This window comes from Taudactylus pleione, unplaced genomic scaffold (genome assembly GCF_031769625.1).
Source record: "Taudactylus pleione unplaced genomic scaffold, aTauple2 ptg000046l, whole genome shotgun sequence".
Classification (NCBI taxonomy): Eukaryota; Metazoa; Chordata; class Amphibia; order Anura; family Myobatrachidae; genus Taudactylus; species Taudactylus pleione.
In genome coordinates, this window is record NW_028284448.1 from 3,812,628 (window position 1) to 3,826,036 (window position 13,409).

The window sequence follows — 13,409 nt, forward strand, 5'->3', positions numbered from 1 at the left end:
ACTACTCAGTTATCATGCCATATACCCAGACAGGATCACAAAATAACTTGCTTACCTTGAAGAGCACTACTAAACATAGGGATGCCATAGCAGTGTGGGGAAATATATATATTTTTTTTCATCTGTAATTTAACTTACTATTTTGGTGCTTAACATTACAGACAAACCCCAAATCCTAAGCATTTTAGAAAATAGATCACATACTATACTGACAAATTTGATTGCTTTCAATAGCTTTCCTTTTGCCTAAAACAATAAACACTTCATCTACAGATGTTTTTACATTTGACAAATTATGACCGTATAGTAGTCCGAAGCAAAAAAAAAAAAAAAAAAAAGGCATCCTCAGTACCCCTAAAGTTTTGCCAGCTTCAGTGGACATAGCTTAGGATTTGAATACTAGAGGGCCTAATTCAGAGTTGCATGTAAAGCAGTAGCTTTCTGTATTTCGGAGGGAAATGAATATTTCCATCTTTATTCAGTCAGCCGGATCTATGAGACCTCACTGCCCACATCAATCTGCTGTTGAAAGTAGCAGTCAACATTATCGGCGTGCATTTGCACCAGCTCTATCCCTGGTGAAAGAGAGACGACATTTCTTTGCATACCACTTTCATACCTACATAATAGGTCTGAACCAGGTCAATGTACACAGTTTCAACCTGTGTCACAGCTGCTCAGACTTCTTTCCCACTGCACGTTGGACCTGGGTTATTCCCAGGTCATCCCCCTTATACACCAACCGAATAACCCGGGTTATTGCCGGGTCGAGGCTCTGTGTGAACGGCTCCCAGAAAAATAACCCGGGACGATTTACCCGGCAATCTTATTCGGGTTGAGAGCAGGGTTGAAAAGGAGTTGTTCCCGGGTCATGCAGCAGTGTGAACGGATGCTACCTGGATTATTTGACCCAGCTATTTTCTGCTATTTGTTGATTGGAGCTTCTGGGGTGCTGGCAGATTATATAATTTGTCAGTGCCCTGCAGAGAGACGCATACGCAGCCATCACTTGCCTGCCTAACCTCCTGCATCACAGCAGCCTGACCAGCAGCCACAAAACGCAGGCTGATACACAGCCTGCCACAGTCAGAACTGCAGCCTGTACCACAGCCACATATGTGCTCCGTCTGCCAACATTGCTGCAATGCTGTAAGCCAGGGGTTCCCAACCACGGTCCTCAAGGCACACTAACAGTCCAGGTTTTAGGGATAGCCATACTTGAGCACAAGTGACTTAATTAGTACCTCAGTTATATTGATTTAACCATCTGTGCACAATCATGGATATCACTAAAACCAGGACTGTTAGTGTGCCTTGAGGACCGAAGTTGGGAATCACTGCTGTAAGCAGTCCCCACCCCTCTCTTTTGTTGCCTTTTGTGACCATCTTTGTCAGCCCTTAAAAAAGACAATTTTTAATGACATCTATAGGGAAAAGCAGGGATTACCCGGGTTCAGTGTAAACGGGGCAAACCCAGGAATAACCCGGGTTGAGTTGCAGTGTAAACGGGGTCTGAAGCAGAGTTCGACCCGGGATTGACCAGTATTCAAATTCCAGGGTCGGACCCGGGATTTTGGTGTAAAAGGGGCATTACACTGCATCTGTGTATGCCCTGCATGTCACTCCCTTGAATCAGGCCTCTGTAGCCACAGCCAATCATCAGCTTTTAAAAACTTAACCCGAGCCGAATAACCCGGGTCCCCCTTTCACACAGCAGCGAGCTGAACTGGTCCCTGGCCACAACCAGAGTTGCCCTGGCAATATCCTGGGTGAGAGGACCAGTGTGAAAGGGGTATAAGCTATGAATAGTCTGCAATTATGTGAAAATTGCACACAGCAAACTTATCCTATGTGCGAACGTCCTATTACCACCTAGTTACAACCACTCAGTTGCGAGTGAAGATATGACTGAGAACCGCACAACTCCAAATCACTGGTAATTGCTGTAAATTGTGTAAGTACAATAAAAATAATAATTGGCAAATCAGAGTAGCCAATACATTCTGATGCAGGGCCAGATTGTCACATCAGTACCCCCCATGCTTTGAGAGACCCTGTCCATGCACGCAATGTCTGCATCTTGAATGGGACAGGACAGAACAGATGGAATCAAGGACTGCTGGGCACCCAATGAAGATTAGTTGCCAGGTTGAATTAAACACAATTGACATCTGGAATTTGTAAAGCCCAGTTTATGTAACTAGAGGACATTAAAGAGAACTGTTGCAAAATAAAAAGGGAGGAGTTTCCCAACCAACCAGATTCTATATCTAGAGTAGTTATGAAAATGCAAGCACCAGTTTGGATGCAATAGAAAACACCACATTTTTCACAAAATGATCCTTAGTGTAATAGAACCACTTAACATACTGTAACCATTTAGCTTTAGTTTTAAATCAATATCTCCACCTTCATTGCTGAAAACAACACATTCTAGACACCAACATAGAGCTTAACACTTTACATTTCCACAGCGTTTCCTCTACACCCAATTTCTGAAGGATACTAAAATTATCCCAAGTCTCTTCTGAATTAATTAACCCCAACTGTTTTGATTGCCTTGGAAAGGCTGATTCACCATAGTGAGAATACAAATGATTAGTCCCTTGATTAACCTTGAAGTGAGACTGTTAATGAGGTGAGATTGTTGCAATCTGTAGCAAACACCAGAAAATTAAAGGGAGGGGGGGGACGGGGACCAATTCTATTATGAATCTAGAACAGACAGTTTATAGCACAAATACAGCGAAACATGTACAGCCATAGATCAAACATGCACAATCTGTTTCAAGCTATTTAGTACGCACCAGTGCAAAGAAGCAAATAGTTTTTGAGGTGTAGTACAGTGGTTCCCAAACTGGATGCCGCAGTGCACTTGCAGGGGTGCCACGGGTTGGTGGTACAGAGCCAAATAAGATTTATAGTCAATGTAAAAGGCAAAACCAGTGCTGTTGACTGCCAATCAAAAAATATGTGGACAAACCCAAGCACAACCTGGTCCACCACCACATAATTGAACCTAATGATGACAGTTCAGCACAACTGACTTAATCACTTTTGCTGAGTTTGTCAATAAGAAATTTTTGGCCTAGGGGCGCCATGAAAAGAATGGTGATACTCTAGCGAGCAGTGATTCCAAAAAGTTTGGGAACCACTAGTGTAGTATATAGTGGGCCTTTCTTAATCTTAAGGTGCATACACAATGATTTTTTTAACGATTATCGTTAACGATATCGTTGAAAAAAATCATTCACTTTCTGAGTGAAAATGATGAACGATTGCGCGTTTGTAGTTCAGTCAGACTGACCAACTCAACTCTGCTAGCGTCGGGCATCTGTTTTGGCGAAAATGCATCTTAGCCGCATCGCAATGCGACTAGGACATACCAGGAGACTTTACTGACACTTGTATATCTGTGTACGACAGTGTATGTATACGAAGCATAATGGAACTTAGCATGGAAAAAAGCCAAGGTCGTTGCATTGTAGCATTGCGTTTACAGATTCAGAGACTCAGTTGCACTGAGATATTCAAGTTTTGCATATCAAATCAATCAGTACCGGCACTAGCAGAGTAGCACGAGACCTGGCCTGAGACCAGGGAGTGTTTATAAGCTGGAGGAATTCAACCACTACGCTCAGAGACTATGTGCATTTGGTTTGGACTTGATTTGATTATTTATATTAGCGCCATAGCTATCACTACTATTCAATATAATATATATTCTATAGGTTGGGTATGGGAGACCGGCAGTAGGGATGTCAGCTGTCAAAAGATAAACAGCGGCACCCCAATGCTCAGAATCCCAACAGGGGCTAGGTAAGTATTCTAATCCTCCCCCCTTCACCCTCCCGATTAGTGCCTAAACCTAACCACCCGCCCGGCTAACAGCTAACCCGGCCCACTATACTTACGATTGGGATTCCGGAGTCAGCATTTCAACTGATGTCAGGATTCCGGTGCTCTGGCCGTCGACCGCCAGCATTCCGATCGGAGGTATATTGACTACATCCCTATTCTATGTGTGTGTGTGTATATATATTAGGGATGTGCAGGCTCGGATAGGTTCGAGTTTACACGCTGAGTTCGGATTTTTCCCTCCAAAAAAACGGAACTCAGAAAGAGGCTAAACGTCATCTTACATGGACGAACATCATCATTCCTTTTGTCCTCTTTCTGAGTTCCGTTTTTTTGGAGGGAAAAATCCGAACTCAACGTGCAAACTCGAACCTATCCGAGCCTGCACATCCCATATATATACACACACACACACACATACACACACCAATATATATATATATATACACCCACACACAATAGTGTGCGTATGTATATATATCTGTGTGTATATATATATATATATATATATATATATATACATACATACATACACACAGATATATATATACACATACGCACACTGTTGTGTGTGTGTGGGTGTATATATATATATATATATATATATATATATATATATATACACACACCTATAATAATAATAATAATAAAAAAAAAAATTATAATATATATATATATATATATATATATATATATATATATATATATACACACATACACACACACACGCACATATATATATATATATATATATATATATATATATATGTGTGTGTGTGTGTGTGTATATATACATTTTGCCCTGCATAAAAACTTCTGTTACTATACAGTGCATCCGGAAAGTATTCACAACGCTTCACTTTTTACACATTTTGTTACAGCCTTATTCCAAACTGGAATAAATTAATTTTTGTCCTCAAAATTCAGAATTCTACACACAATACCCCATAATGACAACGTGTAAAAAGTTTGTTTTTTTTTTAGATTTTTGCAAATTAAATGGAAACAAAAAACCCCCCACTAAGAAATCACATATACATAAGTATTCACAGCCTTTGCCATGAAGGTCAAAATTGAGCTCAGATGCATCCTGTTTCCACTGATCATCCATGAGATGTCCCTACAGCTTAATTGGAGTCCACCTGTGATAAACTCAGTTGATTGGACATGATTTTGAAAGGCATACACCTGTCTATATAAAGGTCCCACACTGGACAGTGCATGTCAGAGCACAAACCAAGCATGAAGTCCAAGAAATTATCTTGTAGACCTCCAAGACAGGATTGTCTCAAGGCACAAATCTGGGTAAGGGTACAGAAAAATATCTGCTGCTTTGAAGGTCCCAATGAGCACAGTGGCCTCCATCATCCGTAAATGGAAGAAGTTTGGAACCACCAGGACTCTTCCTAGAGTTGGCTGGCCGTCTAACCTGAGCGATCGGGGGAGAAGGGCCCTAGTCATTGAGGCGACCAAGAACCTGATAGTCACTCTGTCAGAGCTACAGCATTCCTCTGTGGAGAGAGGGGAACCTTCCAGAAGGACAACCATCTCTACCAAACAGGCCTGTATGGTAGAATGGCCAGACGGAAGCCACTCCTTAGTAACAAGCACATGGCAGCCCGCCTGGAGTTTGCCAAAATGCACCTGAAGGACTCTCAGACCATGATGACACAAAGATTGAACTCTTTGGTGTGAATGCCAGGCATTATGTTTGTAGGAAACCAGGCACCGCTCATCACCAGGCCAATACCATCCCTACAGTGAAGCATGGTGGTGGCGGCATCATGCTGTGGGGATGTTTGTCAGCGGCAGGAACTGGGAGACTAGTAGGGATAGAGGGAAAGATGAATGCAGCAATGTACAGAGACATCCTGGATGAAAACCTGCTCCAGAGCGCTCTTGACTCAGATTGGGGCGACGGTTCATCTTTTAGCAGGACAACGACCCTAAGCACACAGCCAAGATATCAAAGGACAACTCTGTGAATGTCCTTGAGCCCAGCCAGAGCCCAGACTTGAATCCAATTGAACATCTCTGGAGAGATCTGAAAATGGTTGTGCACCGACTCTTCCCATCCAACCTGATGGAGCTTGAGAGGTGCTGCAAAGAGGAATGGGCGAAACTGCCCAAAGATAGGTGTGCCAAGCTTGTGGCATCATATTCAAAAAGACTTGAGACTGTAATTGCTGCCAAAGGTGCATCAAAGTATTGAACAAAGGTTGTGAACACTTATGTACATGTGATTTCGTATTTTTTTTTTTTTAATTAAACTTGCAAAAACCGCTAAAAAAACAACTTTACACGTTGTCATTATGGGGTATTGTGTGTAGAATGTTGAGGACAAAAATGTATTTATTCCATTTTGGAATAAGGATGTAACACAGGGGTTCCCAACCACGGTCCTCAAGGCACACTAACAGTCCAGGTTTTGGGGATAGCCATACTTCAGCACAAGTGACTTAATTAGTACCACAGTTAATTGATTTATCCTTCTGTGCACAATCATGGATATCACTAAATCCAGGACTGTTAGTGTGCCTTGAGGACCGAGGTTGGGAATCACTGATGTAACATAACAAAATGTGGAAAAAGTCAAGCGTTGTGAATACTTTCCGGATGCACTGTATATTATCTGGTTATGATGATGACATTTGATTATAGGTCTACATAAACAGGCATCTTCCAGACAATGTGATCTTAATCTATGAATAGTGAATACCATCTGAAGACGCTGCCCAGTGAGGCTCAAATTCTTCAGAGGTTCCCCGTTGCAGAGAAACCACCATATAGGTAAGAAAAGACTTTCAAACTGACTGGTCTGTACCTAGTACAGAGATTTATGTTGCTGACCCTTCTTTCCTCAGTGGCTTGCAAAAGCCCTTCCAAGCCCTAAGAGGAGGGAGTATCCTGCCCTTCTCCACAGACCCCATCCCCTCAACAGACTCTCCCCCATTAGGGCTGCTATCAGAAATTTCCCAGGCTGGTTTTCCATCCCAATCCACCCTTGGCCCAGGGTGATCCCCATTAACTCAGAGCCCCGTGGGAGGGTATGGCCCAAAGCTGAACCAACACCTGGCCGCATAACGCACTGACATGACTGGCATGTGCTGGAGTGAGTCCTCTCATGACACTCAAGGGGCAAATGCAAGTTTTGTGAGGAGGAGGAAGCGGATGGGGGTTCTACATGTGTGATATATAGATCACATTTGGAATGCAGACAGCTAACCCACACACACAAAATTGGACAGTAGACAGAGCCCTCTCCCCCCCCCAGCTACAGACTGCCACCCTACACTCCCCACCCCACACACACACCTGGACTGCATGCATCCCCATCACCCACGCTTGGACTGACCCCTCTCCCCCACACATACACACTTGAACTGCAGATCGCCCCACCACACAGACCTATACTGCAGATCGCCTCACCACACACACCTGTACTGCAGATCGCCTCACCACACACACACACCTGTATTGCAGACTGCTGCCCTCCAGCCCCCCAACACACACACCTGTATTGCAGACTGCTGCCCTCCAGCCCCCCAACACACACCCCTGGATTGCAGACTGCTGCCCTCCAGCCTCCACACACACCTGGACTGCAGACTGCTACCCTCCATCCCCCACACTTTGACTACAGACTGCTACCCTCCCCCTCCCCAAACACACATACTTGACTGACAGTGGTGGGCTGTTGTGTTATGTGCAACGGTCAGTATGCACATTACACTTTCACCTGCCAGGGGTACAGAAAAGCCTGCAAGGCTTTGCCGAAGCTGGAAAGGCTGTTGCTGGGTCCTCAATGCCTGCTATGTGGAACGCATCACTATTGCCAGGTATAGATGGAGCAAGCGGTACTGTGATAAACAGAGATAAGCTAAGCTTACTGCTGTTTGTTAAATACTGAAAGAAGACCTTAACCTTTTTAGTAAGTGCTAAAGGTATTATGTTTTGTTGTTAAATGGGGCCCTATATTGTCTCTTTTTCTCAGAAAAAGCCACCATTTTATTTTCCTCTTATAATGTTATGTAAGTGTATAGCTGCATACACACGCAACGATTTTGTTACCAACGATTTTATAAACAATTTTTTGTCAGATTATCTGTCAGATTTTTTAAAGTGTAATGAACGATTTTTTTGAACTACAAACAATTTTTGCATATTCCCTTAATGAAAATCGTTGGGTTGACAAGTCTGACTGGACTACAAACGTGAACGCGCATGAACGATAATTGTTCATCGTTTGACTCAAAGTGATAATTGTTAATCGTTCAAAAAATCGTTGTGTGTGTATGCAGCTTAAGTATTGACACTAACATCCCTATTCGAGTCATTGATTAGGACACTCAATGTTCAATTGTGCTGGTCGGTCTGCGCGCAAGATCTCGCAATCTCTATTTAAGGATGAGCCGTTGTTTATGGGCTAGTGCTCTGCACTTGCCCCCCATGCTAAAAGTTGCCAGCCAGCCCCTGCTGCACTCTCATCCAAAAAATAGTCACAAATGGTGTAGGGTTGCTCCTCAGTAGATGCCAGAGGTTGGAAGCCACAATGTATACACAAAATCCAGAAACTGGAAAGAGGGTACTCACCATGTGGATAAAGGCAAATAATCATCTCATTTATTCAAGAATAGTTAAAAAAATAGCCAAGACATTTGATGTTTTGATCTAATGCGAATCTTGGTCAGGAAGGTCAAATATCAAACATGAGATGGCTTCCTCACACGAGTGGCTTCTTGACACTAGCTATGACCTACCAGCCCTAACTATCATCCAGATGTTAGTCAGCGTCGGAAGCCCCGCCCACCGAATCCCACAAACCTCTAATCCATCACCCACTCTAAAAAAGCATGTAGATGGGCACTCAAGGTAACCAAATTGTCACTGCCGGGGTGCCTTCCTAAAATAGCATATACTCCACCAATTCCTCCAAAGAAAGAAGCAAGCAGCACTCCATCGGACTTGATATAAAGTGACTTCAGTGCTTAAGTTCAACCAACGTTTCAAAGCCGGAGCGGCCTTGTCATCAGGGTGTGCATACCCTGATGACAAGGCCGATTCGGCTTTGAAACGTTGGTTGAACTTAAGCACTGAAGTCACTTGATATAAAGTCCGATGGAGTGCCGCTTGCTTCTTTCTTTGGAGGAATTGGCGGAGTATATATTATATATACACATACACACACACACATATACATATATACACACACACTTATGGTAAGACATGGCTAAGAGCAAAGTGTTGTGCTATTTTGTTGTTTGCCTACTAAGTGAAATTCAAAGGATTGATAAAAAAAATTAAAAACCCTGCACACAGTTTATGTACTTTTTCTACAGCTGTAATACCTGTGCTAAATAATGGCAAGTGCATGTGGAGCATTTGAACTCTTAAACACGTTCCCTCCCCCTAACCCCAGTACTTCCCTATGGCATTCCGGCAGTCAGGATGCCAGCGCCGTTATTCTGAAAAGTGTCGGGATTCCGGCATCGGCATTCTAACCGCATCCCAGATATTGTGCAATGTATGTATCATGATATATGAAAAGAAAAATACATTGGTTTTACATTATGGCAAATCTATTTTATAGGTCATGAACCTCAGAGCCGATTAGCCCATTTCTAGCTAAAATTGCTCTCTGTAGTGTAATGTCCGAATCTCATTAAATGATTGGTGTACACAGTTAATCAGAATACATTTGCATTCACAAGGCAATTAGTCAGGATATGCTCTCACTAATTGGAACATCTTGTTTAACTTCTGATGTGTAATGGAAATCTTGCTGTGCACACCAATATATTACTGGAACACTAACTATATACACACACATACACTACATATATACACACACACACACACACACACACACACTAATTCCTAAGATTAAAAATATTTTATTCCACTAAATGGTCTTAGAAATAAATAAATGACTAAGCTGTACATCTATTGCAAGAAGTATATAGGATTATGTAAAAAAAACTAATTCTCCAAGTCCATCTGAGGGACATTGCCAAAAAGAAGTTGTGCATAGAGTACTGGAGCTGGAACTTAATTGGTTATGTTTTAAAATTGTAACGCTCATCCCTCACAGCCCTTCCTTAGTTTTTAACTTACAAAGCGCCAAAGGATAAAATGTAAACAAGAAAGCATTGACAATCAAAAAGAGAAACTCAATAAAGTATAAGGTGGGGAACGGTGGTCCCCAGATAAACTTGGGAGAAATGGCTAAAACACAAAACCCTGTGTCCAAAGCTAGAATCCTTGGTCACAAAGATAAATTATGAAAGATAAACACGTGGACAGAGTGCATGGCACAACTGCTCCGTATATCTAGCCGTCCAAGTACCACCAATTGATCTGGTGGAATGGGTAGACCGGCACCAGAATAAGCCTGTTGAATGTTCGACTTAATCAGTGTGGATATAGAACTGCTTAGAAGCTGGCCAACCTTTCTTCTGTGCATAAAACAAGATTAACAAACTGTCCGTTTTACAGAGGCTGACAGTCCCATGCTTCCAGGGGAGGAACCGATAAAGCACATGCCTGAAATTTTAAAGAACTTAAGTTCAGGCCCAACTCTAGACTGTAAAAACAGGAGAAGTGGAGGTAGTCAAAAGGAGGATTAGTGTAAACCGGTACGCTCACACAAACTGACAGACTCCATGGTAGCTCTAAGCAGGAATTGTTTTTCCTTAATCATGGACTGAATCACTTTTTTCCAAAAGCCCCTTATCTTTTAAGATCCTGATCTCAATAGCCATGCTGTCAAAACCAGCCGATGAAGGTCTTGAAGCAGAAACAGACTATGGGTCAACAGATTTTTGCTCTGAGAAAAGCACCACCTGCAACCTACTACCATGCCTAGCAGAACAGAGTACCAGGCTCTCCTTCGCCAATCTGGGGCAATAAGAATAGCTTTTTTCTTTCCTTAGAACCTTAACGAATAATGAGAGAGGAGAAAAGATACATCATCTAAAAATCTCATCAAGACATTTTGCATTCACAAGGGATGCATGCAGATCATTGGACACAGAACAGAATCTGGCTACGTTCTTTTTGTGCCTAGAGCCTATCAAATTTATTATTGGCTGCAACTAAAATCCCACTAAGAATTCAGAACATATCTTGATGGAGAGAACATTCTTCCAGGATAGTTGAGCTATGTAAACAATGTCTCCCAATTCTTCACTCCAGGAATAAATATGCTAAAATTGTGCGGACAAACTGTTCTGCCCAGGCTAAATCCTACAGGATTCCATCATCGCCAAGGCTCTACTAGTGTCCCCCTGATGATTTATATGTGATTTATATATGGCACAGCTGTAGAAATTTCTGAAAGAATCTGAATGGGTTGGCTCTGAAGCACAGACTGAGCTACGCTAAGGGCATTCAAAATTGCCCTGAGCTCCAATACACTGATGGACAAAAGACATTTGGCCCTGGACCAAACTCCCTGTAAGTAAAGATGCAGGATAACTGCCACCATCCTTAAAGACTCACATCTGTAGTGACAATCGTCCAGTTGGGATGGAGAACAACCTGGCCCTGTTCTCCTTCCTCAACTACCATCTCAGAGACTGGTGTGTTGTCTGAGACAGCCTGATGGTCTGTGCATTCAACAGGTGATTGGACCAGAATAATTTCTTTAGAATGCTAATCTCAAATATCAGATAATGAAGTCTACCATACTAAACAGCTTCCCTAAAAGTTTAATTCAAAGGAGAGATGAGGAACTGTGGGCTTTCAACACCCTTCATCAACAACTCCTGAGGAACTCCGATTTTTTTTCTTCTGACAGAAAATCCTCCTTAATGTTGTTTCAAAGATTACCCTGAGGAATACATTTGCTGAATTAGAGCCAGGATGAATTTGTGCAATTATAATATTCATCCCTGTGATTGTAGCACTGATGCCATCTTCTGGAGAACTGCCTGTAGTAAGAGTGGTGAACTGGCCTTGATAAAAAAGTGATAAATTACCCCTTGAGACGTTAACAAAGCCGCCATTACTACCATAACCTTTGTAAAGACTCTTCGTGTTGAGGCCAAGCTGAATGGCAGAGTCCTGAATGAAAATGAGTTCTGGACTTTAAATCTGATAAGAGATTGATGTCCCTCTCATATTGGAGCATGAAGATATGCATCTTTTTATGTCTACAGATGCTAAAATTGTTCCTGCTTCCATAACACTGATCTTAAAAACTCCATCTAAACCTGTCTGCAGAAAAGATGTGAACAGCAAAAATTTGCAAGAACTAAAATCAAGCTTATGTATATCTATCTTTAACTGTTTATACCATTATTTTGTTTCTATGGCCTGTAATCATATTCACTTGAAAGAAAATACACAAACTAAAAAGTTGGAATAAAAGGGGATGCAGAGTGCACGGCCCCTTACTCTTCTCTATTGGCCCCTCACATTCGGCAGCAGAACCTGTTTTCCCTACACGATGAATGGGCTGCATGGGAGCATAGCAACACTCCCTCTTACTATCCCGTTTGACAGTGCCGCGTATCAGCATCCAAGAAGTGGAGCAGCAACACCCACACTACAAATGTATGAAGCTTGAAACACAGAAAACGGCTAAGCATGGTTGCTATAGTCACAACATTAGTAAATGACTTCTTTAGGTCACTTAGGTCATCGATAATTTTGTTATATGTAATCTAATTAGAAAGACTGACTTTTATCATACATACAGGGGTATTCAATATGGGAGCAAAAACATCGTTTTTGCGTTAATATCGGAGGTATGACGTAATTATCGCAGGTTTTACTTTTACACCGTATTCAATTTCAAAGACTTATCGCAGTTTTGAAAAAAGTCTGATAAAAAACGGTGATAACTTTTCACCATTGAATAGGTGTTGAAAAAAAGTGCAGAATTGGGGTTTAGGGTGCAGGCTTAAAAAAAATAGCCTGCACCCCTGGGAATGACATTTAAAAAAAGAGCTGTGTCAAAAAAAGTTTTAAAAAAAAAATAGGGACACCCCAAAAAATGTATTTAAAAATTGGGGTGAAAAAAAAAAAAATTGGGAAAAAATTGTATAACAATAGGGAAATAGGTTCAGGGCTATTCTGCAAGTATGCGGCAGGTGTTTTGAAGAATAGAATTATAGCGGCAGGTGCACAAATGCAGAATTTTTAAAAATTTACTTCAGGGACTTAAAAATATGCTAGTACCCATTTTCATGTACCCCAAATTTGATGGGACCACTTAAAAAAACGAAAAAAATTACCTAAGTGCTCTTCTGCAACACTTCTTCAATGTCGGGAAAAAAACACCTGCTGCGGCTATTTAAATCCCCGACTTTCAATTAAAGGCTGAAACAGCGGTACTTCGGAGTTTCCCGTTTTCGTTAATTTTATTTTGAATACGGGGATAAGCGGGAGCGCGCACCATACCTTTACGCAGAAAAAAACTCCGATATGAAACGTTAACTTCGCCAGGGAAGTTAACCTTTCATATTGAATACCCCTCATAGTCTTCTAAAAGTATGGTATTCATTGTCAGTCACTAAAAAAACCTTTTATACAATTTGTAAGCAAGC

The 13,409-nt window shown here is 41.8% G+C and overlaps 1 protein-coding gene across 1 annotated transcript in view; it reads right to left on the bottom strand.

Moving 5' to 3' along the window:
• PREP (prolyl endopeptidase) overlaps positions 1-13,409 on the bottom strand; it is a 126,838-nt gene that overhangs the window by 61,027 nt on the left and 52,402 nt on the right. The gene's annotated exons all lie outside the window — the stretch shown is intronic.